The sequence below is a fragment of the Geotrypetes seraphini genome, chromosome 16 (genome assembly GCF_902459505.1).
Source record: "Geotrypetes seraphini chromosome 16, aGeoSer1.1, whole genome shotgun sequence".
Lineage (NCBI taxonomy): Eukaryota > Metazoa > Chordata > Amphibia > Gymnophiona > Dermophiidae > Geotrypetes > Geotrypetes seraphini.
Window position 1 is genome coordinate 17,904,001 of NC_047099.1, and position 25,478 is coordinate 17,929,478.

General features: G+C 43.1%; 1 pseudogene; it reads left to right on the forward strand.

Annotated features, from left to right (window-relative positions):
- The first annotated feature begins 7,587 nt into the window (after positions 1 to 7,587).
- LOC117349759 overlaps positions 7,588 to 25,478 on the forward strand; it is a 61,014-nt pseudogene continuing 43,123 nt past the window's right edge.

Sequence of the window (25,478 nt, forward strand, 5' to 3'; positions counted from 1 at the left end):
GAAATCTAGAAAGTATATTTTCTTTTTATAAACTTACTCTGGCTTACACAAAGCCACGGTAAATGTTTCTACCGCAGGCCAGCTAGGGTAAATGCTCATATAATTCCTATGAGCGTCGGAGTATATACCTTGCTGGCCTGCGGTAGAAACCTCTACTGCAGCTTTGTAAAAGGATTCCTTATATTTTTAGGAGATTTCAATGAATTTCCCTGCCTTCTGTTTATCCAAGCTGCTAATAAACATTAATTGAGGGTTTGTTTGGTCAGACACGACACATCTTTGATCATACCTCTGGTCCTGCCTCTCTAACACTGTTGTGGTACTAATATCTACTTGAGCATCTGAGTCAAGGTGTGAATTTTCTTTTCTTACCACAAGTGACTTAATGAAAAAGCAGAAATTATGATACAAGAAGCTTTTCCACGGTTTAGTAAAAGGAGCCCTTTGTACTGAGGAGAATAATAAGGGAAAATTTCATATCTGCATTAGAAGAAAAATCAGAATCTAGTTAGAGTAGAAAATTCAATTTCAGAATTACAATTCTACAAATAAATGATGAAAGAACATAAAAATATTCACAATAAAAACATTTGCACTCTATCCAAGAGTACCTCATCTTGGAGAACATTAATTCAGTATCGAGTCTATAGTGAAGAAAGGTTTCATTACTTACTTTGTTGGTCAATGGAACCTCCATCTCTAGTAGAAAGAGTCTGATGAGGATGGAGTGCTTATGTTGGCTTATGGGCCCATTTGAGATCTGATCCCTCGACACACAAGCATTGTTAGTTGTCCTCTGAATCTTTTGCAATTATATAATTCCTGCAATATGTTTATGTTTATTTGGCATTCATTGACCACATTTTGCTTTAACATCAATGCGATTTACATAAAAACAATAAAGAAAGGAACACCATTTCATTTAAAAGGAAAGATAAAAGGAAGAGAGCTGATCCCAAGATTTTGTCATTCATTGTCTCCATAACACATCCCTGTGCATTATGGTACTTTGCATAATGAACAGCTGCATTCATCCGAAGATATTTTGGGACCTTGGGTTGGCCAGCTAAAGCAGAATCAACATCATTATCTGATGGGATCGATGACTTCTAAGAATACAAAAATTATTATGTAATTTACATGTGAGATCACCTCATCTAACCAGATGGCCAACATGCCATCATTAACCTAAATTATTTTTCTTTTTTTAATTATTTATATGCTTTTACAAATTGTTAAGCAACAATTTAGTAGAAATAAACAATTGAAATGAAACAAAACAAGCAAATTATAAAATAATTCCACATTAATGACTAAGTTCAAAGTCCACATTCTAAAGAGAGGATTCTTTATCTCCAAGGAAAGTTGGTTTACAGGAAAAGTTCATAAGTATCACATTACAGAGTACAGTTGGGTCCATGTGCCTAATGCCCCACCCACAGGAGGGGCCTAAGGCTCCTGGGCCTATTCTGGTTGGCACCCGTCCGTCTGGCTAATGATTTCAAGGTACGGGGGGTGGGATTGGGGGGTCATGGGGTTAGCGGGGGGTCACGGGTCAGCAGGGGGGCTGATCGGGGGTTCGGGGGCGGTCGTGGGGGGGGTTGTGTTGAGGGCAGGTGGGCCTGGGATCCCTCCTGCCTGTATTTTAGTGGGGGGTGGGGGTTAGAGGGTGTCGCCGATCTAGGAGGGCTCCCTCCTGGCCCCATCGGAATTGGAAGCGGGGGGTTGGGGAACACAGGGCAGGAGGGCTTGGGCTTCCTCTTGCCCCGATAATGTGTGTAGGGGGATGATATATCGCGGCAGGATAAATTGGCCATCTCCCCTGCCACGATGCGATCATTCCTCTACCTAAACTGCCACAACCCGCGGCAGGAGAGATTGGGCATCTCTCCTGCTGCGGGTCACGGCAGTTCGGGTAGAGGGGTGATCGCATCACGGTAGGGGAGATGAGGCATCTCTCCTGCCGCGATGGTTGCAGTGGGGGGGGGGGGGTAGGTTGCCGGGCCGCTGAACTGATCGCGCCAGCCGCATCAGCTCAGTGGACCCTTTTTCAGCACTTATACCTGTTTTGACTTGGTCTAAGTCAAAACGTAGAAGTGCCGACTAGGCACCTGTCAAAATCTTTGATTATACGTGCTGTACACCTAGGTGTAGGTCGGCCCACTTCCTGCCCACCGCCTGCCCTTTCCCCTCCTCTAAAAACGCCTCTTTTCTCTCTGTGCGTTTAGAGGCAGGGAAAAGGCCTAAGCTTCATAGGTGATGGTGGTGGGAGGATTGGTAAGGTTCTGGGAGGGAAGGTGGGAGGGGGGGCTCTGGTGGTTGGTGATGTTCCTTTTTTTTTTTTTTTTTGTATTCTTTATTCATTTTCATGATTACATAAAGTGTTATAATATATTCACTCACATAAATAATAAATACATCACTTAGAATTAATCATTGATACATCTCATAAATTCTTAACCCCATCCCTATCCCAATCCACCCACCCATATATTTTATTATCATATAAAACATATGATATTAAAATACCCCCCCCCCCCTGCATCTTAAAATAATAATTAATATAAGGGAATCAGTTTTACTTTAATCCTTACAATATTTCGTTAATGGTTTCCATACATCCTGAAACCTTTTAAGATAGCCCCGTTGTACTGCAATAAACCTTTCCATTTTATAAATATGGCATAAAGAGTTCCACCAGAAATTGTAGTTTAATCTCTTCCAATCTTTCCAGTTAAATGTGATTTGTTGAATGGCAACTCCAGTCATTATTAGTAATAATTTGTTATTTGCCGAAATCTGACTTTTGGTTCTCATTTCCATACCAAATATTACAGTATCATAAGTCAATGCCACTGGGTTTTCTAATAAATTATTAATTTGGTCCCAAATTGATTTCCAAAATTTCATAATGTATGGGCAATGAAACAATAAATGATCTAAAGTTCCTACTTCTAAATGACAATGCCAGCATCTATTAGACAAAGAACTATCTAGTTTTTGCAATCTAACAGGGGTCCATAACGTTCTATGCAACAGAAAAAACCAAGTTTGTTTCATAGATGCTGAAACCGTACATTTCATCCTCCAAGACCAAATTCGTGGCCATTGAGATGCAGTAATTTCATGCTTAATCTCAATGCTCCAAATATCTCTTAAACCAGTTTTTAATTTCTTCTTAGTAAATCCATTTAATAATTTATACCACTGGGAGGCCTGGTGACCCAGGAAGTCTGTCTGAAAACAAAGGGATTCCATACTATAATGATTATTAAGATTTTTCCAGTCAGGGAACCCCGCCTGAATGGCATGCTTCAGTTGCATCCATCTAAAATTTTCTGATTTATTAAGTCCAAATTTATGTTGCAACTGTGAAAATTCAAGCATAGTACCATTAGAAATGACATCATCTAATATACGTATTCCTGCTATCATCCAATGTTTCCAGAGTAGTCTTTCTCCTCCAATTTGAATCCTGGAGTTTACCCATATAGATTGATTTGTAGATTTGTAAATTGGAATAGTTGTTAAATTGCTTATATATCTTAGAGTTTTCCATGTATCTGCTAGTATTTTCTTTTCTTTACTATAACTAGGCATTTTGATACTGAGAACATGTGACAATCGGATTGGAGACATGAGTTGCCATTCTATATATAACCAATCTGGGAGTTTTTCCATGAGTTCTGGGAGGATCCAATACATACCATGACGCAAAATATAGGCTTGATGGTACCTATAAAAGTTTGGAAAATTTACCCCTCCCTCTGAAATTGATCTTTGTAAAGATACCAAAGCTATTCTAGGAGTTTTCCCCAGCCAAATAAATTTTAATAGAATGCTATTTAACTTTTTATAAAAGGACCCTTGAAAATATACAGTTAGCATGCCCAACTGATAACAAACTACAGGCAAAATCATCATTTTGAACTCTCCCCCACCATGAAAGGTGTAAAGGATTCCATTGCTCACACATTTCCGTGACCTTTTGCAATAATAATTTTTCATTTATTTTTATTGTTTCTTCCAATGTGTTTTTAATAAAAATGCCTAAATATTTTATTCCATCTTCCTTCCAGAGAAAAGGAAATGAATCGAACAAGCCTTTTGTACAATGTACATTGAGTGGAAGAACTTCTGATTTGGACCAATTTATCTTATATCCTGAATATTTCCCAAAATTCTCAATTAACTTAAGTAAGCAAGGAATGGTTGTCTCAGGATTCCTCAAATAGAGCAATATATCATCTGCATAAGCTGAAATCTTATATTCTCAATCTTTATGCGGAATACCTTCTATCTCCTCTGTCTGTTGAATAGCTAATAATAAGGGTTCCAATACAATATCAAAAAGCAGAGGAGATAAAGGACAGCCTTGTCTAACTCCCCTTTGCAATTTGAAAACTTCTGAAAAATTATTATTAATATATAATTTAGCAACAGGAGAACTATACAAAGTTTGAACCATTTGAACGAATCCTGATCCAATTCCAAACCACTCCATCACTTGATACATAAAGGTCCTTTCAACACGATCAAAAGCTTTCTCTGCATCAAGAGATACAGAGAAAACTGGATCTTTTAAGGTTTTGGACAAAGTCAACATATGTAATGCCAGTCTAGTGTTGTTAGAAGAATGTCTTTGAGCAATGAATCCTGTTTGGTGTATTCCAATAATAAAAGGGAGAGCTTTAGCTAAACGAATAGCCAAAATCTTAGCCAATATTTTTCCATCAATATTAATTAAAGAAATAGGCCTGTAATTGGAAACCAGTGTGGGATCTTTATTTGGCTTTGGTAAAACAATAGTTAACGATTCAGCCATGGTACCCATAATATATCCTTTAGTAAGTTGAGTCTGATATAAATTTAATAAATATGGTAATATGGTAATTTGAAATGATTTATAAAACTCTATAGTAAAACCATCTCCACCTGGAGCGGATCCAACTCTAAGGGACTTCAATGCTGTTTGCAATTCGTTTATTAATATTGGCTTTTCTAAATTTTCTTTTATATGCTCAGGAATTTTCGGTCCCTTAATTGATTTTAAAAATTTTTTACCATCTTTTTCTTTATCCAAATAAGATTCAGAAGAATACAGGTTTTTGTAAAAATTTAAAAATTGTTTTATAATCGGTCCATTTTGAGAATAACTATTTCCTTTTTCATCTTGGTTGGTGATGTTCCTGTTGTGAGAGGGAAGAAGAAGATATGGAAAAGCTTCAGTTCATGAGGCTTCTAGCTTATGTTCAATGCCAACACCTGTACAGCTAGGTGGATATATTTAGGACTGCTTTTGATTCAGCCCTATATACCAGCTTAGCAATTTGGACACTGGAATTGAATATTGCCATTATCCACATAACTTATTAACCAAATAGGGGGTCTAAAGGATAGCTTATAATACCTTTATTCAACAGTTTTTCTTTTGCACATAAAGTACTTTGATTTATAAATGGTTTAATTTTTATTAACTCACTTATTCTAAACATATAAACAACACCCTAATTTAAAAATAGAACTCATCCCCAAAATCTATAATGAGGTTGAAGTATCATAAGTATGCATAATTCTCAGTAAAGAGACCTCTTATAACTTAGATGTTATTTCAAGTCCTCATTTCGAATGCATGTGATGTAATCATGTACTTCAAAACCTGCTTTCTACCCTCAAGTTTAAATTATTTATTGATTCATTTATTGAAATATTTATTGATAAATTAGTTAAAAATCTAACTAACTAACTGGGGAGTGCAATTTTTAAAAAAAATTATTTAGCTTCATCAATTATATATTATTCTAAATATGTACTTTATACAAGAGCAACAACACTTATCTTAATGGCTTTCGAGCTAGAGCCAACGTTAAGGGACTATGAACTGCCCACATAACTGCCAGGTTTTCCCCAGTTCTGCCCCATATGATTCCTGAGCTGCCTATTTCAGACATGACCAGTAAGAGCTGAAATTTAGCTGCTCTACCCAGTGACATGCCACTGAAAATTGGTGTTTAGGTGGCCACAAGTGATTTACAGTAGCTGGGCATCAGCCTCTTTTGACTGATTATGTTGCTTTGAATATTGATCTGTTAAATTTTTCCCCATCCTCATGTTGCCATTTACTTTATATACTCCTAAATTTAGAAGTTGAGTGAAATTCTGAGTACAAATGTAGTAAATTTAGTAAAATTTTAGAAAGGGCAGTCAATTGAAGAGCATAATTCTGAAAGTTATGAGTGTAAGGTCTGATTTCAAAATGGCAATCGATGCTCAAAAGACTTCCACCCCATCAGTCTTTGGAAAAGCAACTTTGACACATGTGGAGAGCTGGCAGGGGAAGCTTCAAAGCATTGTTCTGCCACTCAGTTGTTCAGGGCAGGAAGAATTTTTAAAAAATGATCACAGATATTGTGCCCAATATCTGTCCGCATTAAAAAAAAGTCATGCAGGTATCCCAACAATAGCTCCCCCCAATGATGGCCCCTGAAAAAAAGAGATGCAGGAGGTATTTCCACTCCCTTCAGCCTTGGAAACCCAGACACCCACACCCACTCGACCTCCCCATGAAGATCGTGACCACTTAAACTCCCCCACTCCTTACCATCCCCCTGCAAAGATCATGGCCACCCATGCTCCCAAACCCCCACATGAAGATCATGGTCACTCTGGACCCTCTCCCCACTCCTGACTCACCACAAAGATCGTCATCAGGAGGGTTGCTCACTCCCTCCTGCCTTGGAACCCAACCTCCCCTGAAGCTTCCCACCCTGCTCCATACCTTATATAGTAGAAGACAGCAGGGAGGGGCCTTAGGCATTTGAGTTAATCATGGCCTTAGGCCCTTCTCAGTGTATTCCAGGATGCACTAGGAAGGGAAGGCCTGACATTTTGGAGAGGCGGGCCTACTGGCAGGAGGGATTGGGCATTCCTTCTGCTGTCTTCTTCAACATAAGGTATGGGGATAGGTCAGGGGTGTGGTGAACTGGGGGGCCAAGGCAGGGAATGTGTGGAGGGGGAGGTGGCAGGAGTGGCCATGATCTTCACAAGTGGGAGATTCAGGATTGTGTATGTGGAGTTCAGATGGCTACAATCCTCATGGGGATGGGGTTTTTGGAGTGTAGGGGAGTCCCGATTTCTGTGGAAGGAGGAAGTAGGCATCTGTCCTGCCTCTCCTTTTTTTCAGGGACTGTTATGGCTGACATGAGGGATGCATGGCAGACATATCTAAGCGATGTTAGAGCATCAGTTGGAGTGCTCATTTTAATATTAATGACCTTGATTTAATATTAATGAGGCTGTTTGCATGGCAGAGTCGGAGGCTGCAATAAATGTATGTGCAGGCACTGCTTTCAATGCATATTCATTGGGGAAATCCTGAAAAACCGGCTGGATTGAGGCCCTCAAGGAGGGACTTTGAGATCTCTGCCCTAAATATAGCCTGTTAGCTCATTTAAAGCATTTGAAAGATTGTTACCTCTCCGGGTCTTCGATAGGGAGCTCTGTCGGACTCCGGTGTGGCGCATTTCAACAGGCATGCTGATAAAAACGTCGCGGGCTGGATAAGACAAGCCCACTAAAACTCCCAGCATGGCAGCCTCAAGTCCGATCTCCAGCCACCCAACCCAGCACGATGAAGAAATGCAGGTCTCCGTCTGCTATCTCTCCAAGCTGCTCGATGAAAAGCTATCAAAACTGCACACGGTCTTGGAGGAGGTGATGGACAGCGGTGCCAGGCACGCTGCATGGATCCAACAAGCGGAGGAATGCATTTCACCACACGAGGATCAGGTGGTGGTGGTAGACCCACATTAAACAGCTGGAGGAGAGGGCAGAAGATGCAGAAAATAGGGGCCGCCAAAATAATCTTTGGATCATTGGCCTCCCAGAGACTGTGTGCGAGTCGGAATTGGGGGACGTGGTGGCAAATTGGCTGCCCCAAACTTTGGGCTTGACATCTTCCCTGCTTCTGGTACCCGTGGAGTGGGCCCATTGCATCGGCTGGTCATAGCTCGCTTTTTAAACTATACGGCTAAGGCTCGTATAATAGAGGCCTACAAGCAAGCCAGGACCCTAGACTACCAGGGAGTTAAGCTGCTACTCTTCCAGGATTTCTCGGTCAAGCTTTCTGAGCGGCGGCAGGTCTTGGCTTTCTATTGAACCCAGCTGCACTCAAGAGGGATAAAGTTTGCCCTACAGTACCCAACTAGGGTTCGCATCAACCACAACAATGGCACTCTTTTCTGGAGGGGTTGCCAGCAACGTGACAGGCTCCCACAACAACTACCAAGTCAAGCGCTAGGCTGGGCTCTGATCCTGGGGCTCGAGGTGGACTTTTCTTCATGACCAGCTCCCTGGCTGCTCCTTGGACTTGATTTGCATGGCTCCAGCAGCTCATGGCTAAGCAGCATTTGGAGTGGCTCATTGGTTTTCGTTGCGAGGTCTTCCTCTTCACACAGGACTGGCTCCAGTTGGACAGAATAATGGCACAGATTTACTGCTGTCCTACCCTCCACTTTCCTGCTGGGGCATGACCTCTCTGGGAGAGTGAACCTGTCCCTGGCAGGGTGCATTTGTTTCCTGCTATCTCCAGCATCCTGGTTCCTGGGGAGGGAACACACTTCTGTGCTGACAGCATCGATATCTTGCTAGACATTGTTTTTCATTGGGGTGAGGGGAAAAGGTTCAGGGTACCTGAGGGTTTCTGGTTTTTGGTGAGCATTGGACACTGTGTAGAAGGATGGTTTGTGGGGGGAAGTCAGGGGTTGGGAGAGGGTAGGGGAGTGGGGAATTATGTCTGATGGCTTGGGAGCACAAGCATTTGGAATGACTGCTGGGTGGTACTCTGGATGGCGATTATCTGAGTGGGTAGATCCTTTTCTGTACACCTGGGAGGGGGGGCCTGGCTGGGGGCCCTTTTCCTCTATGATCTATGGCTGACATCTGACATGTATGTTCTTGATAGGCAGATAGAGTATGGTTAAACAGAAACTTTCCACCCTTAACATGGATGGGATACATTCTCCAATTAAAAGAAAGAAGGTGCTGACATGGTTTCGTATAGAGCATGTCGACATTGCCTTCCTACAGGAGACACACCTCACGACAGTAGAACATAAGAAACTTAGAAGGGACTGGGTAGGAGAGGTATATTATTCCTCATTCAGCAGTCGTCAAAAGGGGGATAGCCATTTTGATCCACAAGCAACTTCCATTTCAGCTACATAAAGTCCTTCAGGATAAAGAGGGCCAATATGTTGTTGTACTGGGGGAGCTCTGGGGGCAGAAATTACTGCTGTGCAATGTGTACACCCCTAATGTTTGCAGCTATCGTTTCTTTTCAGGAATGATGTGCAGGCTGACGCAGTATCCAGGCAACCAAATAATCCTGGTAGGGGACTTTAACATCACGTCGGATCCTACTCAGGACTGTGCTCCCCAAAAACACTACCTTAGAGACCATACTGGCAATGGGGCAAATTTTCTGACCACACAGCTCTGGCTTTTGGACATTTGGCGCTTAGTACAACCCACAGAGCACACTTACACCTTCTTCTCTACACCACACAATCTTTATACCCGCCTTGATTACTTCTTGATGTCTCCATCTCTGCTGCCTGTAGTGACCTGGATGGAGATTTTGGAGGCCCCACTGTCTGACCACTCCCCTGTGGTGCTCTCTCTTCAAATTGCAGCTGATCCCTCAGAGCGGACCTGGAGCTTATTTTTCCTTCAGTAACATGCAAGAAGTGAGTTTAGATTCCCCTCTAAGCTGAATGTGAGCCCTCTACCTACAGTCCTACCAGTGGGAGGTGATGTTTCACTACTATATTTTCAATAGTAAGGGATAGGCAAGCTCAGTATTGAAGTACCACCCCCTACTGGCAGGAATGCAATTGGAGGACTCCTGCTCAGAGGGAACAGTAGACATTACTAAGGGGGTAAGTTATCAACGTGGGCTGCTGCTATTTTACCTCAACCCATGCAATTTTAGCACAGGTCCCATTCTATGCAATAAGACCTAGTTACCAGTAACTGGTTAAAACAGTAAAATCATGCATCTTAATCAGTAGCCCATGTAAATGACCTTCCTACCTAAATGACTGTATATGAGAGGGAAGGAGATGTGAAGAATTGAAATATTAATCTATTTAAATTAGCCCTCTAAAATAACTCCAAAGTACAACCGTGTCTGATCTCTTTTTCTGAAGTGTTAGTTAAGAGTGTTTATTTCTAGTCTCAAGATCAAAGTGTCCCTCATCACAGGGGAAGAGCAGTAAGGGCAAAAACATGTACAGAGTTGACATTGTCTCTCATGAATTTGCTGAAACAACATATTATTATGTGAATTAGCTTTATTTCCAGTTCACAAGAGATGTCTGAAATGTTTCATAACTATATTATTTTTAATGTTCTTAACTGTAATTGCAGTGCCAAGGAAGAAAGGATGAGACTACTTATAGCAGTTGCTTGAAATACATGTTCATTTGGATTAGGAGAAGAATCCCTCATTTCACAGCAGTCTATGATAAATAATTTTTTTTTTTTTTTTTAAAAAGATGTCCTCCATAGTTTTCTGCTCACTGTACCTGTAACTTGTGTATCATTCAAGACTATTAGATGATAAAACTGTGACTGCAGTCTTCTTAAAGTGGAATGGTTCTGTGTGTTGTGTTATTCGTTTTGAGTGAGGTCTTTATATTGCTTTCTGCAGCAAATCCAGGCACTCAAATTCAGAAACTCAGGACTATTTGTTTTCCTGGATGGCATATACCTGAAATCTATCTCAAGAGAGGGGACTTGCTCTTAGGTGGGATAATCCAGATGTCTGACAGGACCATCCTTAGTTCAGCACCTTCTTTTACAAAGTTTTCTATATATCATGCATGTATAAAGTAAGTAGTTTTATGAGTTGACTTGTGTCTCACTGGGTAACATATTTTTCATTAGGAGAATTTTAGGAAGTTTTTGTCTCAATGTGACCTGAGATAGTGAGAGAGAGAAAGCCATAAACTGAACATAACATTTAAACAAAAATCACTGTTTGCCATATTAAATTTCCCAAGAAATTGTGGTTGATACTGTTTACGTATTTTGAAGGGGATATTATTGGGATAGACATGCTTAATACTGGTGGGAGATAGTTTCTTAAAATAGTTTCTAATACAGTAATTGCCTCGGTTTCTTCTTCAGGTGGGCTAGATGGATGTGGTTCCTCCTATTGGTTTCTGTAAAGTGTTTAAGTCAGTAAGAATAATAAAAAGTTATGATAATAATCATAATAAATACTTTGTATACATATACACTTTTATGAATACTCGTATAGAGCTGGTGTAAATGTCCAAACCTTAACTTTAGTCTAGATCTCAGTCACTTGTAATAGATTTTTATGAAGATAGGCTGAACATAGGCTCCTTTTAACATACTTTAACTTGACACACTCTTAGAACCACCCCCTCTATTAGAGCAATTCTATAATGAAAAGTAGGTATGTAATCTCTTCTAAGGAATACTTAAGAACATAAGCATCGCCTCTGCCATGTCAGACCACAGGTCCATCATGCCCATCAGTCCGCTCCCACGGAGGCCCCCCAGGTCAATAACCTGTAAGTTATCTATTATTTAAGACATTTTGCCTTTATAGTATCCCTCTAATTATACCCTTCAATCCCCTTTTCCTTCAAAAACTCATCTAATCCCATTTTGAAACCCAAAATCGTACTCTGCTCTACCACCTCTTCTGGAAACGGGTTCCAGGTGTCCACCACCTTCTGAGTGAAGAACTTCCTAGCATTTGTTCTGAATTTCTCTCCCTTCAATTTTTTTGAGTGCCCTCTAGTTTTTGTTACCTCCGCCAGTCTGAAGAATCTGTCCCTCTCTACCATCTCTATACCCTTCATAATCTTGTAAGTTTCTATCATATCCCCTCTGCCTCCGCTTTTCCAGGGAAAAGAGCCCCAGCTTCTCCAGCCTCTCAGCATATGGAAGGTTCTCCATGCCCTTTATCATTTTTGTTGCTCTTCTCTGGACCCTCTCAAGTATCACCATATCCTTCTTAAGGTACGGCGACCAGTACTGAACGCAGTACTCCAGATGCGGTCGCACCATTGCCCTATACAGCAGGAGGATAACCTCCTTGGTTCTGGTAGTGACACCTTTTTTGATAATGCCCAACATTCTGTTCACCTTTTTTGAGGCCGCTGCGCATTGTGCCACTGGTTTCATTGTTTTATCCACCAAAATGCCCAAGTCTTTTTCTAGGTTGCCTTCCCCCAATATCGTCCCCCCCATCGTGTAGTTGTATATCGGGTTCCCTTTCCCTATGTGCATGACTTTACATTTCTCTACATTGAAGCTCATCTGCCATTTATTTGTCCACTCACTCAGTTTGTTCAGATCCCTTTGAAGGTCTTTACATTCCTCAACAGATCTAACCGTACTGGAGAGTTTTGTGTCATCCGCAAATTTTATAACTTCCACTTCGCAGTGGTCCCAGTACTAACCCTTGCGGGACGCCACTCGTGACTCCTTTCCAGTCAGAATAGTGTCCCTTTATTCCTACCCTCTGTTTCCTGTCCGCCAGCCAGTTTCTGATCCATCTGTGTATGTCCCCTTCTACCCCCGTGGTTCCACAGTTTCCTTAGTAGGCGCTTGTGAGGTACCTTGTCGAAGGCTTTCTGGAAGTCCAGGTATACTATGTCTATGGGGTCACCTTTGTCCAATTGTTCACTTATCTCCTCAAAGAAGTGCAGCAGGTTTGTTTTGCATGATCTTCCATTACAGAAACCATGCTGGCTTGTTCTCATCAGCTTATTTCTTTCTATATGCTCTTGATACTGTTCTTGATTAATGATTCGGCCATCTTCCCCAGAACTGAGGTTAAGCTGACCGGTCTATAATTCCCTTGGTCGCCTTTGGATCCTTTCTTGAAGATAGGTGTAACATTCGCCATCCTCCAGTCTTCCGGGATTATCCCTGTTTTCAAGGATAGGTTGTAAATCTGTTGTAGTAACTCCGCTATTTCGTCTCTAAGCTCCTTTAGTATTCTCGGGTGGATTTGTCAGTTTTTAGCCTATCTATCTGTATACCAGGAATATATATGATAGGCAGCTGAAAAGTTCTCAGCCCAACTAACAAAATTGGAGTAGTCTCCATCAAGGACAATACATAGTAACATAGTAACATAGTAGATGACGGCAGATAAAGACCCGAATGGTCCATCCAGTCTGCCCAACCTGATTCAATTTAAATTTTTTATTTTTTTCTTCTTAGCTATTTCTGGGCAAGAATCCAAAGCTTTACCCGGTACTGTGCTTGGGTTCCAACTACCAAAATCTCTGTTAAGACTTACTCCAGCCCATCTACACTCTCCCAGCCATTGAAGCCCCCCTCAGCCCATCCTCAACCAAACGCCCATATACAGACACAGACCATGCAAGTCCCCTTTCTTTCTGTCTCCCTTCTTTCTTTGTCTCCCTGCCCCCCTTCTTTCTTTCTCCCTGCCCTTCCCCAAGCTACTAGGTTTGCCGCCACTGCCATTGGGGAACAGGCCTCCAAGCCACTGCCGCTCCAAGCTCTCCCTGTAGAAACGACGCGCTTACCAGAATTCTGCTCCCCGACATCAATTCTGACATTGGAGAGGAAGTTCCGGGCCAGCCAGGCAGCAATTGGCTGGCCCAGAACTTCCTTTCCAACGTCAGAATTGATGTCGGGGAGCAGAATACTGGTCGGTTTTACGCATCTGTAGGGAGAGTTTGGGGTGACGGTGGGGTATGTCGGGGAGAGGAAGGCTGATCGGCCCAATAGATTGGGACAGCAACACGAGTCTATCACGGAGCCCGTGATCGCGATCAACTTATTGGGCACCCCTGGCGTAGGATGAAGTTAAGAGGTGATAGGCTCCAGAGTAATCTGAGGAAATACTTTTTTACAGAAAGGGTGGTAGATGCATGGAACAGTCTCCCAGAAGAGATGGTGGAAACAGAGACTGTGTCTCAATTCAAGAGAGCCTGGGATAGGCATGTGGGATCTCTCGGAGATAAAAAGGGATAATGGTTACTGTGCATGGGCAGACTAGATGGACCATTTGGCCTTTATCTGCCATCGTATTTCTATGTTTCTGTTTCTAGATAGGCAAGGACCTCATACACCTGGACACTAATAAGTTTTTATGTCTTTATTTTTTATTTTTTTTATTTAATTCATTTGTAACAAATTATATATATAACAAACTCAGGAAAACCCACAAGTATGATCATAAACATTTACAAAGAAGAAAATAAAATCATTCAATGATCTAGCCTACATTATTTGGCCAACAGTACCTTCCTTATAGCAACATAAATTTAGTAAAGGAAAAAACAACTAAGTAGGCAGAATGTGGCATCTATTTCTATACATTTCTTCAATAATAATAATTTATTTCTTATAAACCGCTATACCAGAAGTTCGAAGCGGTTTACAACAAAAAAAAGCATACAGTCAATGTTTTGGGATACACAATAAAACAATCAGTCTGAAATACAATAAAATCAATAAAGTGCATCAGTTAAAATCTAAAAAAGTTAAAACAGTGGCATAATTAAAATATGGACATCTGTAGGAATTCATAAACATTAAGACAGTAAGGTGATTTAAGATTTAAAACTTGTCAAACAGACGTGTCTTCAGTGATTTTCTGAAGTCAACATAAGAACCAGCCTCAAGTATAGATTTTCCAAGCCATGTATTTAGTTTAGCTGCCTGGAATGTTAAGATTCTGTCAAAAAACTTCTTATATTGACATTTATTCAGAGAGGGATAATTAAATAGATTTATTCTACGAGTATTCTTGTTGGAACAATTCAAAATGAACTGAGAGGCAAGGTAATCTGGTAGCATCCCCATAACTGCTTTGTAGCTAAAACATGCAAACTTGAAGAGAACTCTAGTCTCCACCAAAGATAAGATGAACCACAGTATTCTGAATTAGTCCCAGGTTTTTGAGAATTTTTTTTGTAAGCTCCTAGATATATAATATTACAGTAATCCAAAATATTCAAGATGGATGATTGATGATTGCACCAGTAAACGAAAAGACGATTCGTCAAAGAATTTTTTGATGTTGTGAAGCTTCCATAAGACCGATATACATTTCTTAAACAGTAGGTCTGTATGTTTTTCCAGGGTTAGATGCTTGTCAAGAGTCACACTTAATATTTTTATAGTATGTTCAATTTTATATTCTTGTCTGTTTACATGAATCAAATTTTATTTTATCTTTTCATTGGGAGTTGCCAAAAAGAATTTAGCTTTTTCTGTATTTAATTTCAATTTGAAAGCTATCATCCAAAGCTCGATTTGATTTAAGATGTTAGCTAAGAGATTAATAAAATCTGACGACAGACAGGTTAGAGCAGGGGTGTCCAATGTCGGTCCTCGAGGGCCGCAATCCAGTCGGGTTTTCAGGATTTCCCCAATGAATATGCATGAGATCTATTAGCATACAATGAAAGCAGTGCATGCAAATAGACCTCATGTATATTCATTGGGGAAATCCTGAAAATCCGACTGGACTGCGGCCCTCAAGGACCGACATTGGACACCCCTGGGTTAGAGGGATCACTACAGTAATGTTGTCTGCATAAATATAAAAATTGAGCTTAGGCTTTGTAGTATGTTTTCCAATGAGATTATATATATACTAGTCTTTAAGCCCGTTACATTAACGGGTGCTAGAATAGATGTGTGTGTCTGTCTTTCTTTCTTTCTCTCTCTCCCCTTGGCCGCTGTCTGTCTATGTTTATTTGTTTTTCTCTCCTTGGACACTGGCTGTCTCTCCTTGGACGCTGCCTGAATGTCTTCCTTTCTGTCTGTCTCAATGGCCCCCTGTGTGTCATTCTTTGTGTCTGTGTCCTTGTGTCATTCCCCCGCCCCCCCCCAGAGCTAAGCTGTCTGCTTCCAGAATACCCCTCCCCCAAAGCAGCCCCCTTTCCCTCTCCCTGACCCCCTTGTGTCTTCCCCCTCCCCCCTGAGCAAGCTGTCTATCCCCCAGCACACCTCTCCAACAAAAGCATCTCCTGTACCTGCAGCACTGGCACGACACTCTTCAGCCAATCGTGAGTGCTCAGAGCGCGACAGGGAGCGGGGCCTGCAGCTTCTTTGGCGTCGGTGAGGAAGGAGAGGTTGGCCCAACTCTCCGCTATCTGCACTCAGCACAACCCTCCCACCAGAACAGCCCCCTTTCCTGCCTGCTCCATGGCCCTTCTTTTTCCTCTTTCCCTCCCTCCAGTCACCGCTGCCATTCCTATTTAAAACGGCCTGTTGAGGTTCGCGGCCGGCTGTAGCGAACCTCGTAGGCCGCTGTTCACCTCAGTAGCATGTTCCCGCGAACTTCAGCAGGCCATTTTAAATAGGAATGCAGCGGTGACTGGAGGGAGGGGAAGAACAGGAGCGGTAGCGGTTGTCGCGGGAGGGGGTGAGTCGGAATGGCAGCGGTGACTGGAGGGAGGGGAAGAACAGGAGCGGTAGCGGTTGTCGCGGGAGGGGGTGAGTCGGAATGGCAGCGGTGACTGGAGGGAGGGGAAGAACAGGAGCGGTAGCGGTTGTCGCGGGAGGGGGTGAGTCGGAATGGCAGCGGTGACTGGAGGGAGGGGAAGAACAGGAGCGGTAGCGGTTGTCGCGGGAGGGGGTGAGTCGGAATGGCAGCGGTGACTGGAGGGAGGGGAAGAACAGGAGCGGTAGCGGTTGTTGCGGGAGGGGGTGAGTCGGCGACGTGCAGGCTGCTGTGAACAGGAGCGGCAGCGGCAGCAGGACCATGAGCCCTCCTCCCGCCATCTGCTGCCAGAGCCGCTCCTGGCGCCCGATGCAGCTAACTGGCGCATAAGCCTCAAGCTGCGGCCAAGGCTGGGGACTCGCGCATGCGCACTCTTGCGGCCACAGACCTATACCGCACAGAACACGCAAATAGGAGTGCGCATGTGCGGCTAGCTCTTTATTATATAGGTTTGAACAGAGTCGGGGATAGAGGGAAACCCTGTGGTACCCCACAGATATTATTCCAACTGTAAGAAAAATTGTCATCCTTGAATCCTGGTAAGATCTTTTACCTAGGAATCCCTGAGATCAATTGAAAACATTTCCTGTGATACCAATGGATTCTAAACAATTCAATGAAATAGTATGATCTACTAGGTCAAAGGAACAACTTAGGTCCAACTGCAAAATCATAGCACTGGTACCTTGACTAAGAAGGGAATATAGATGGTTTAATAGCGAGGCCATGACCATTTCAGTGCTGAAACCAGATCTGAAACCTGATTGGTTATTATGCAGTATATTGAATAATAACCAGTATGCAGTATATTGAACCTGTCTAAATTATCTGCTAGGAAGTTCTTCTTTACCCAACGTGTGGAATGCGCTTCCAGAGGGCGTAATAGGGAAGAGTACAGTACTGGGGTTCAAGAAAGGATTGGATAATTTCCTGCTGGAAAAGGGGATAGAGGGGTATAGAGGGGTATAGATAGAGGATTACTGCACAGGTCCTGAACCTGTTGGGCCGCCACATGAGCGGACTGCTGAGCACGATAGACCTCAGGTCTGACCCAGCGGAGGCATTGCTTATCTACTATAATAAAACGCTAAGCGTGCATGTGCACTCTTAGCCCGTGCTTCCATGATCCCTGATCTGTCGTGCTATGCCGGCAAGAGTGCGCATGCGCACTTACTACGTCACACATGGCAACTCGGCGTTTAAGAGCGATTGAATGTCTCATTCAGGAAAAGCGAAGGGCCCGACACAGTGGAAGAACAGCAGCAGCCCCCGAAGCTCCTCACCAGTCCAATTCCTCTCCAACCTCTCCTTCCTCAGCTGGGGCAGTCGGGGCCTCCCCCGCCGTGCCCAACCCACCCAGGCCCCACTCCCTCTCGCGGTGCTGGTGGTGGCTGCCGGGAGGAGGGCTCCGAGCCGCTGAAGACTGTCCCCAAAACACAGGCGGAGAGTCGGGCACTGCCCCCGCACAGGGCTGGTGACATGAACATGTTCCGGGCAGCGGCTGGAACCTTTACCGTCGCCGAAGAAGCTGCAGCTGTGGCAGTCGGGGCCTCCCCTGCCGCATCCAACACGCCCAGACCCCGCTCCCTCTCGTGCTCCAAGCACTCACTCCAGGTAGCTGAGGGAATGGCTGGAGGGTGTCGTGCCGGTGCTGCAGGTGAAAGGGGGCTGCTTTTGTTGGAGAGGTGTGTTAGGGGGCAGACAGCTTTGCTCAGCGGGGGGGGGGGGGGGGGGGGGGGGAGACGAAGACAGAAGGGGGCCATGGAAAAACAGTCAGGGAGAGGGAAAGAGGGTTGCTTTGGAGGGAGGGGTGTGCTGGGGGGACAGACAGCTTTGCTCGGGGGGGGAGACAGAAGGGGGCCACGGAAAAACAGTCAGGGAATGGGAAAGAGGGTTGCTTTGGAGAGAGGGGTGTGCTGGGGGGCAGACAGCTTTGCTCGGGGGGGAGACAGAAGGGGTCATGGAAAACAGTCAGGGAGAGGGAAAGAGGGTTGCTTTGGTGGGAGGGGTGTGCTTGGGGGCAGACAACTTTGCTGGGGGGGGAGACAGAAGGGGGCCACGGAAAAACAGACAGCGTCTAAGGAGAGAGAAACAAATAAAAATAGACAGACAGGCAGCGGCCAAGGGGACAGAGAGAAAGAAAGACAGAAAGACAGACACACATCTATTCTAGCACCCGTTAATATAACATAGTGTTCTTATGTTCTTATTTCCTTTTTGTTGAAGTTTCAATTGATATGCACAATATTTTTAAAGTGAAGATTAAAGCAAATTTTGCTGAATCAAGACAAAAGCACTTACTAGTGTCTGGGTCTATGAGATCCTTGCCTGTCTGTACTGAATATACAAATAATATATATCATATGAGATTTTTGGTCTCTATGTCAATTTTTGATTAATTTGAGTAGAAACAAGTTTCTTCACTTGGATTTGTTGAAAATACAGTATATTAAACATATAATATCTTCGCTCATAGACATCATCTCCGATACTATCGACATCTCTTTGCTTTTTATTATGCCGTTGAGGAGATCAACCAAAATCCTGAGATATTACCCAACATCACCCTGGGCTTCCATATAACTGACTCGTGCACTGTGGGAATTATTTCTCTGTGTGGAGCTGTGATTATCTTATCAGGGCAAGAGGACACTGTTGCTGGATACAGTTGTCACCAGCAGGGCCAGCTGGCTGGTGTCATTGGAAGCTTCTCTTCAGAGACTTCAGATGCAATATCCAAACTTACAAGCGTCTATAGATATCCACAGGTACAGGAAGTATCTGTCTATGGTTTTCACCTTTGGGGTTTGCTGCATCTGTGTCTGCTTTGTGCTGTCTGTGTTTTTCAATCCTGCATTAATGCAGGTAACTTGCAGAAACTGTGATAGTTGCACACAGATTTACCATCTTGGCTTAGAATGATTTAAAATCCCAATAGAGCTCTTGCAGGACACATTTTGTGGTGAATACTAAAGATAGGTTTGCTAAGAATGAAACAAAGAACATGACAGCAGGACAAGACTATCTGGTCTGTTCATCCAAGTAGCATCAAAAGAATATGGAACCGATTTGTTGATCATTTTCCCTGTAAACACAATATCTGACTTCTTTAATTTCAGGGTGGGCAGGATAGGTCCTTTTACCCCATTGTATATATGGAGAAATAGCTACAGCATTCTATAGGAAATTAATTGATGCTTGTTGTCTTATACTGAACTACCTTACAATATTTCCATATTTGTGAGTCATACTTCTTGTGGCATAGTAAGGAGGGTGGGAGATGGAGTGCTGTCTTGGTTGGAATGCAGGCACCTCTTCTTTTCTCTCCCCCAAGTGATGGGAGCTCAAGGGTGCTGAAGTAGTCATAGGTCTGCGGTTCACCTGTATGCGGCCAATGGCTCTGCTGGCCCCGCCCCTTCTGATATTAGCTTCCTGTTCCAGGGCGAGGGTCCAGCAGAGCTGATGTCCACGCAGGCGGACCGCAACCCTACGACTAATCCATATACTTTCCCACTACCTAGAGGAGGGCGTGCTCTGCTCCAGGTTCCCCCCCCCACCAGGTATGTCACTGAACACTTGTACTAGGAGTGTAGTCAGTCTTTTGGGGGTGCGTAATTATGGACTGGGGGGCAATATATTCCTCCTCTCCCCTAAACCTCTACTTGTGTATGGGCGCTAAAGATACTTTTGCTGGTGGGGGTGTCGAAGCCTTGCCATCCAATTCTTGAACTGCTCCCCTCCTCCTGAGCTGGTTCTTTAATGTAGAAATTGGTTGTATTTCTCTAGCTACTGTCAGGATTTCTTGTGCATGCTCAGTGGTTCTGTGGTTCTGTAGGAGGTTCAGGCCCAAAATTTTAATATATTCAATTTTTTAGCCCGTTCTCCCAAAGAAGCTCTGAATGTGTTACAAGGTAACATATACAGTAAACGAAAGCAGAAGGATAATAGAAATACACATTTAACACATATAGAATAAGCGTTACCAACTGGATAGGACAAATGTGTAAATCAGGGAAAGATAAGGACAGATTCTTTGGCAACTAAAAGTTAAAGAGTATAAAAGAACGATTAAAGAAAAGCGTTGTAAACATTATTCCCAAACAATTAATTCTCCTACACTGAATAGCAAAGAACTTTTCAGAATAGTCAATTCTCTGTTTGATATTGACCTACATAAACGTTCTAACACAGATCTCCCACCCTCTGCTGCAAACTTAGCCGACTACTTTGCCACAAAAATTCACAATTTGAGAGCATCTCTCTAAAAGCAGGGATCGACCTGGAGATATGCACAACCGTCTCTCTTTTTCTGACCATAAGGAACTGGTTGGGGCATAGATTGGTAGTTTATTGAATATGTAGTCTGGAATCATATTTTGGAAGGTTTTAAAGGCCAGTACCAGCCCCTTAAAGATGTAGCATTTCCATATAGGCAGCCGATAACAGCAGTTAATGCTAGGGAGACAGAGTTGCAGTAGTCAAGATTTTTCAGTAGGTAGTCGAGAAAAGTTGCTTGCAAACAAGCTAATATATAATGGAGTGGAGGAGTAGCCTAGTGGTTAGAGCAGACATGGGCAAACTATGGCCAAATCTGGCCCGTTTAGTTTTTTAACCCGGTCCGTGGCGTCAGAGGTGGCTGTAGTTTGCCCTTGTCTGCAGCATAAGGCAAGATTTTGAAAAGCACGGTACATGGGCCTCCTGTCCATCTGCTCACTGTTGCCGCTCACCCGCTATATTTACTTACAGCCCTGCTGGTGCCACAACAAAGGGAAGGGAAGTGCCAGGCGCGTACCCACAAGCCTTCACCCGACATCAATTCTGACATTGGAGAGAAGGTCCTGGATTGGTTGGCCTGGACCTTCTCTCCTACGCCAGAATTGATGTCGGGAGAAGGCTTGTGGGTACACGCCTGGCTCCTTCCTTGGTTGCGGCACCAGCGGGGCAGTAAGTAAATATAGTGGACAAGTGGCGGTGGTGAGCAGACGGACAGACGGGTGGGTGCCGGACTAGGAGGGGAGAGGAGGAATCGGCGGCAGGTCGGCTTGGGGGCAGGCAGGCTTCGGTGTGGCTTTGGGGTATGGTGGGAAGTAAATAAATGTAGCTGCTATAGGTCGGCTGGGGGGAGGGAGGAAGGGGGCACTAAAGACATAGGAAGGATAATAATAATAATAATTTATTTATATGCCGCCATACTGGGGAGGTTCTAAGTGGCTCACAACAAGAAAGCAGTACATGCAATTCTGATAAATACAGAGCTTATAAGTAAAATGAATAAAGTTAGAAAGACATATTAAAAAGCAGAGCATTAAGATGCCAACCTCTCGAATAGATGTGTCTGTAACAATTTTCTAAAATCAAAATAAGAAGAAGCTTCAACATCATTTTGCCAAGCCATGTATTCAATTTGGCGGCATGAAATGAAAAACTTTTCTCAAGGGGGTTACTTAGGACATAGGAAGGAGGCACTGGGGCACCATGGACATAGGAAGAGGCACTAAGGACATAGGAAGAATGCACTGGGGGAACTAAGGATATAGGAATGGGCACGAAGGATATAGGAAGGAAGCACTGGGGCACCGTGGACATAGGAAGGGGCACTAAGGACACAGAAAGGATGCACTGAGGGCACTAAGGACATAGGAATGGGCATGAAGGATATAGGAAGGAGACACTTGAGCATTAAGGACATAGGAAGGAGGCACTGGAGGCATAGGAAGGAGGCACAGGGGCATTAAGGACATAGGAAGGAGGCACTGGGGACAGAGAGAAGAGGCACTGGGGCACTAAGGACATAGGAAGGGGCACTAAGGACATAGGAAGGGGCACTAAGAACATAGGAGGGAGGTACAATGTGCAAAAAGAAAATTTGCGAGGATTCAGCAGCTGACAGCCACGGGAGTGATTTCTTCCTGCAGCATCAGATCCCACCAGCTGCCCCTCCCCCCCCCCTCCGTCACCCAGCCCCTCTGTCAAATTTGAGAACCCATTGTGGCCCACGGTTCAAAAAGTTTGCCCACCCCTGTGTTAGAGCAACTGCTTGAGCACTCTGAGGTTGTGGGTTCAAATGCACACTGCCCCTTGTGACCCTGGGCAAGTCACTTAATCCACCATTGTCCCAGATACATTAGATAGATTGTGAGCCGACAGGGTACCTGAATAAATTAATGTAAACCATTTTGAGCTCCCTGGGGAGAATGGCATAGAAAATTGAATAAATAAAAATCCATGTGGGATGGATGAATGCATAAAGTAGTTTGGCAAAATCTGTCTCAGAAAAATACCTTAGTATTTCCTATAATTGTTGTCGGTACTACTACTATGAATTATTTCTATAGCACTACCAGACATACACAATACTGTATAGACAGTTCCTGCTCAAAAGAGCTTACAATCTAAACACACAAGACAAACAAACAGGATGTCATGGATACAGTTAAGGGGAACGGTTAATCTACTGGCTGGGTTGGAGGGCAGTGGGGAGTAGGGTTATGGATTGAAGGCTTTATCGAAAAGGTGGGTTTTCAGTCTACTTTAAACAAGGTAAAGGAAGGGGCTTTAAAAACAAACTTGGGTAATTTATTCTAGGCATAGGGGGCAGCTAGATGAAAGGAACAAAGTCTGGAATTGGCATTGGAGGAAAAGGGTAACGCTAAAAGTAACTAATCTTAGGAACAGAGTTCTCTGGGAGATGTATAAGGAGAGAGAAGAGAGGAGAGATATTGAGGGGCAGCAGAATAAACACACTTTAGGTCAGCAATAGGAGCTTGAACTGTATGTGAAGGCGGATAGGGATCCAGTGAAGTGATTTAAGGAGAGGGGTGACACGAGTGTAGCGAAGTTGGTAGAAGACGAGTCATACAGTAGAGTTTTGCACAGATTGGAGGGGGGAGAGGTGGCACTACAGGAGACCAGTTAGAAGTAGATTGCAGTAATCTAAGCGTGAGGTTATGAGAGTGTGAACAAGAGTCCGGGTAATGTGCTCAGAGAGAAAGGGGTGAATTTTGGTGATGTAGAGATAGAAGCGATAGGCCTTAGCAGTTTGATGGATGGTCGTAGAAAATGAGAGGATGGAATTGAACACAACTCCAAGGTTGCGAGCAGAGGAGACTGGAACAATGACAGTATTATTTATAGAGATGCAGAAAGGAGGAGAAGGAGCAGAGGGTTTAGGAGGAAAGAGAAGCAGTTCAGTCTTGAACTTGTTTTATTTCAGATGACAGCAGGACATCCAGGCAGCAATGAAAGCCAAGTAGATACTACCTGGGAGACTTGATTTGTGAGTGATAGATTGGAATCAAGTAGGATTCCTAGACTATTTATCTGGTCTTTGTAAAAGTAGGGGTGGGAGTAGGCACAGTTTTCTTGATATATCAATGCCCAGAGCCCTATGACCTCTTCATTAATATTCTTGATTGGATCAGCAGAAATGTTGTATGCAGAGAAGAATGAAAGAATAATAACATCTTTGTTCATGTTTTGTTCAAATCACAGATCAGTTATGGAATGACGGATCAGAGATTCAATAACGAAATTGAGTTTCCATTCTTTTATCGTACTGTGCCAAATATTCATTTTCAGAATCAGGGTTTGATTCAGTTCTTGAACTTCTTCAGATGGAACTGGGTGGGGATTCTCACTTCAAATGATGAGGGTGATCAGAAACATGCTGAAGAACTGAAGAGGGAGATTACCAGGGCTGGCAAGTGTGTCGCTTTTATGGAAATGGTACCTGGAATCATGATTATGTCATCCAAAGAATTTAAAAAACTTAAACAGATTATTAACATGGTTAAGAATTCTTTGGTCAGTGTGGTTATTCTCTACAGCACTGACAGTCTCTTGGTAAAGGACTTCTGCCAATATCAAGCCTGGCATAAATTTAATAAAGTTTGGATCATCTCTGCTGCCTCCTCTTCCCTTGCAGACATAAATGCCAAAAACATAAATTCAGCTTGTATCACACTTAATCGTTCTCTAGAATTCAACATTGCTAAAGGAGAGATCCCAGGATTTAAGGAGTTCCTTTACAGTATCCACCCATCCACATTCCCAGAACCCTTTTTCCTGCAGGATCTCTGGATACATGCATTCAACTGTGATCCACTGTCCGACTTATTCAAATGCTCAGGGCAGATGCTGTCTAATCTCTCCCATTCGGAGTTTGATGTGGATAATTTTCATTTCACTTATAGTCTCTATATCTCAGTCCAAATCTTGGCTCATGCTTTGCATAATATGTACACAGCCAAGACTCAAACTGGGAAAGACAAAAATCTGGAATTCCAGCCATGGCAGGTAAGAATAACCTTACTGGGTCAGACCAATGGTCCATCAATCCCAGTTGCCTTTTCTCACGATGGCCAATTCAGGTCCCTAGTACCTGGCCAAAACCCAAAGAGTAGCAATATTCCATGCTACTGATCCAGGGCAAGCAGAGGCTTCCCCCATGTTTTTCTCAATAACAGACTATGGACTCTTCCTCCAGGAAATTGTCCAAACCTTTCTTAAAACCAGCTATGCTATCTGCTCTTACCACAATCTCTGGCAATGCTTAACTATTCTCTGAGTGAAAAAATATTTCCTCCTATTAGATTTAAAAGTATTTCCCTGTAACTTTGCAATTTTTGATGGAGTGAAAAATCTGTCTACTTCTACCAGTTCTACTCCACTCAGGATTTTGTAGATTTCAATCATATCTCTCCTCAACCGTCTCTGCTCCAGCTGAAGTGCCCTAACCTTTTTAGTCTTTCCTCATATGAGAGGAGTTCTATCCCCTTTATCATCTTGGTCGCTCTTCTTTGAACCTTTTCTAGTGCTCCTATATCTTTCTCTCTCTCTCTCTCTCTCTCTCTCTCTCTATATATATATATATATATATATATCCTGTACTTTAATATTGCTTTTGGCCTGATTTAGTAAAATATTTATTCTTGTTTCATGTCTTTGA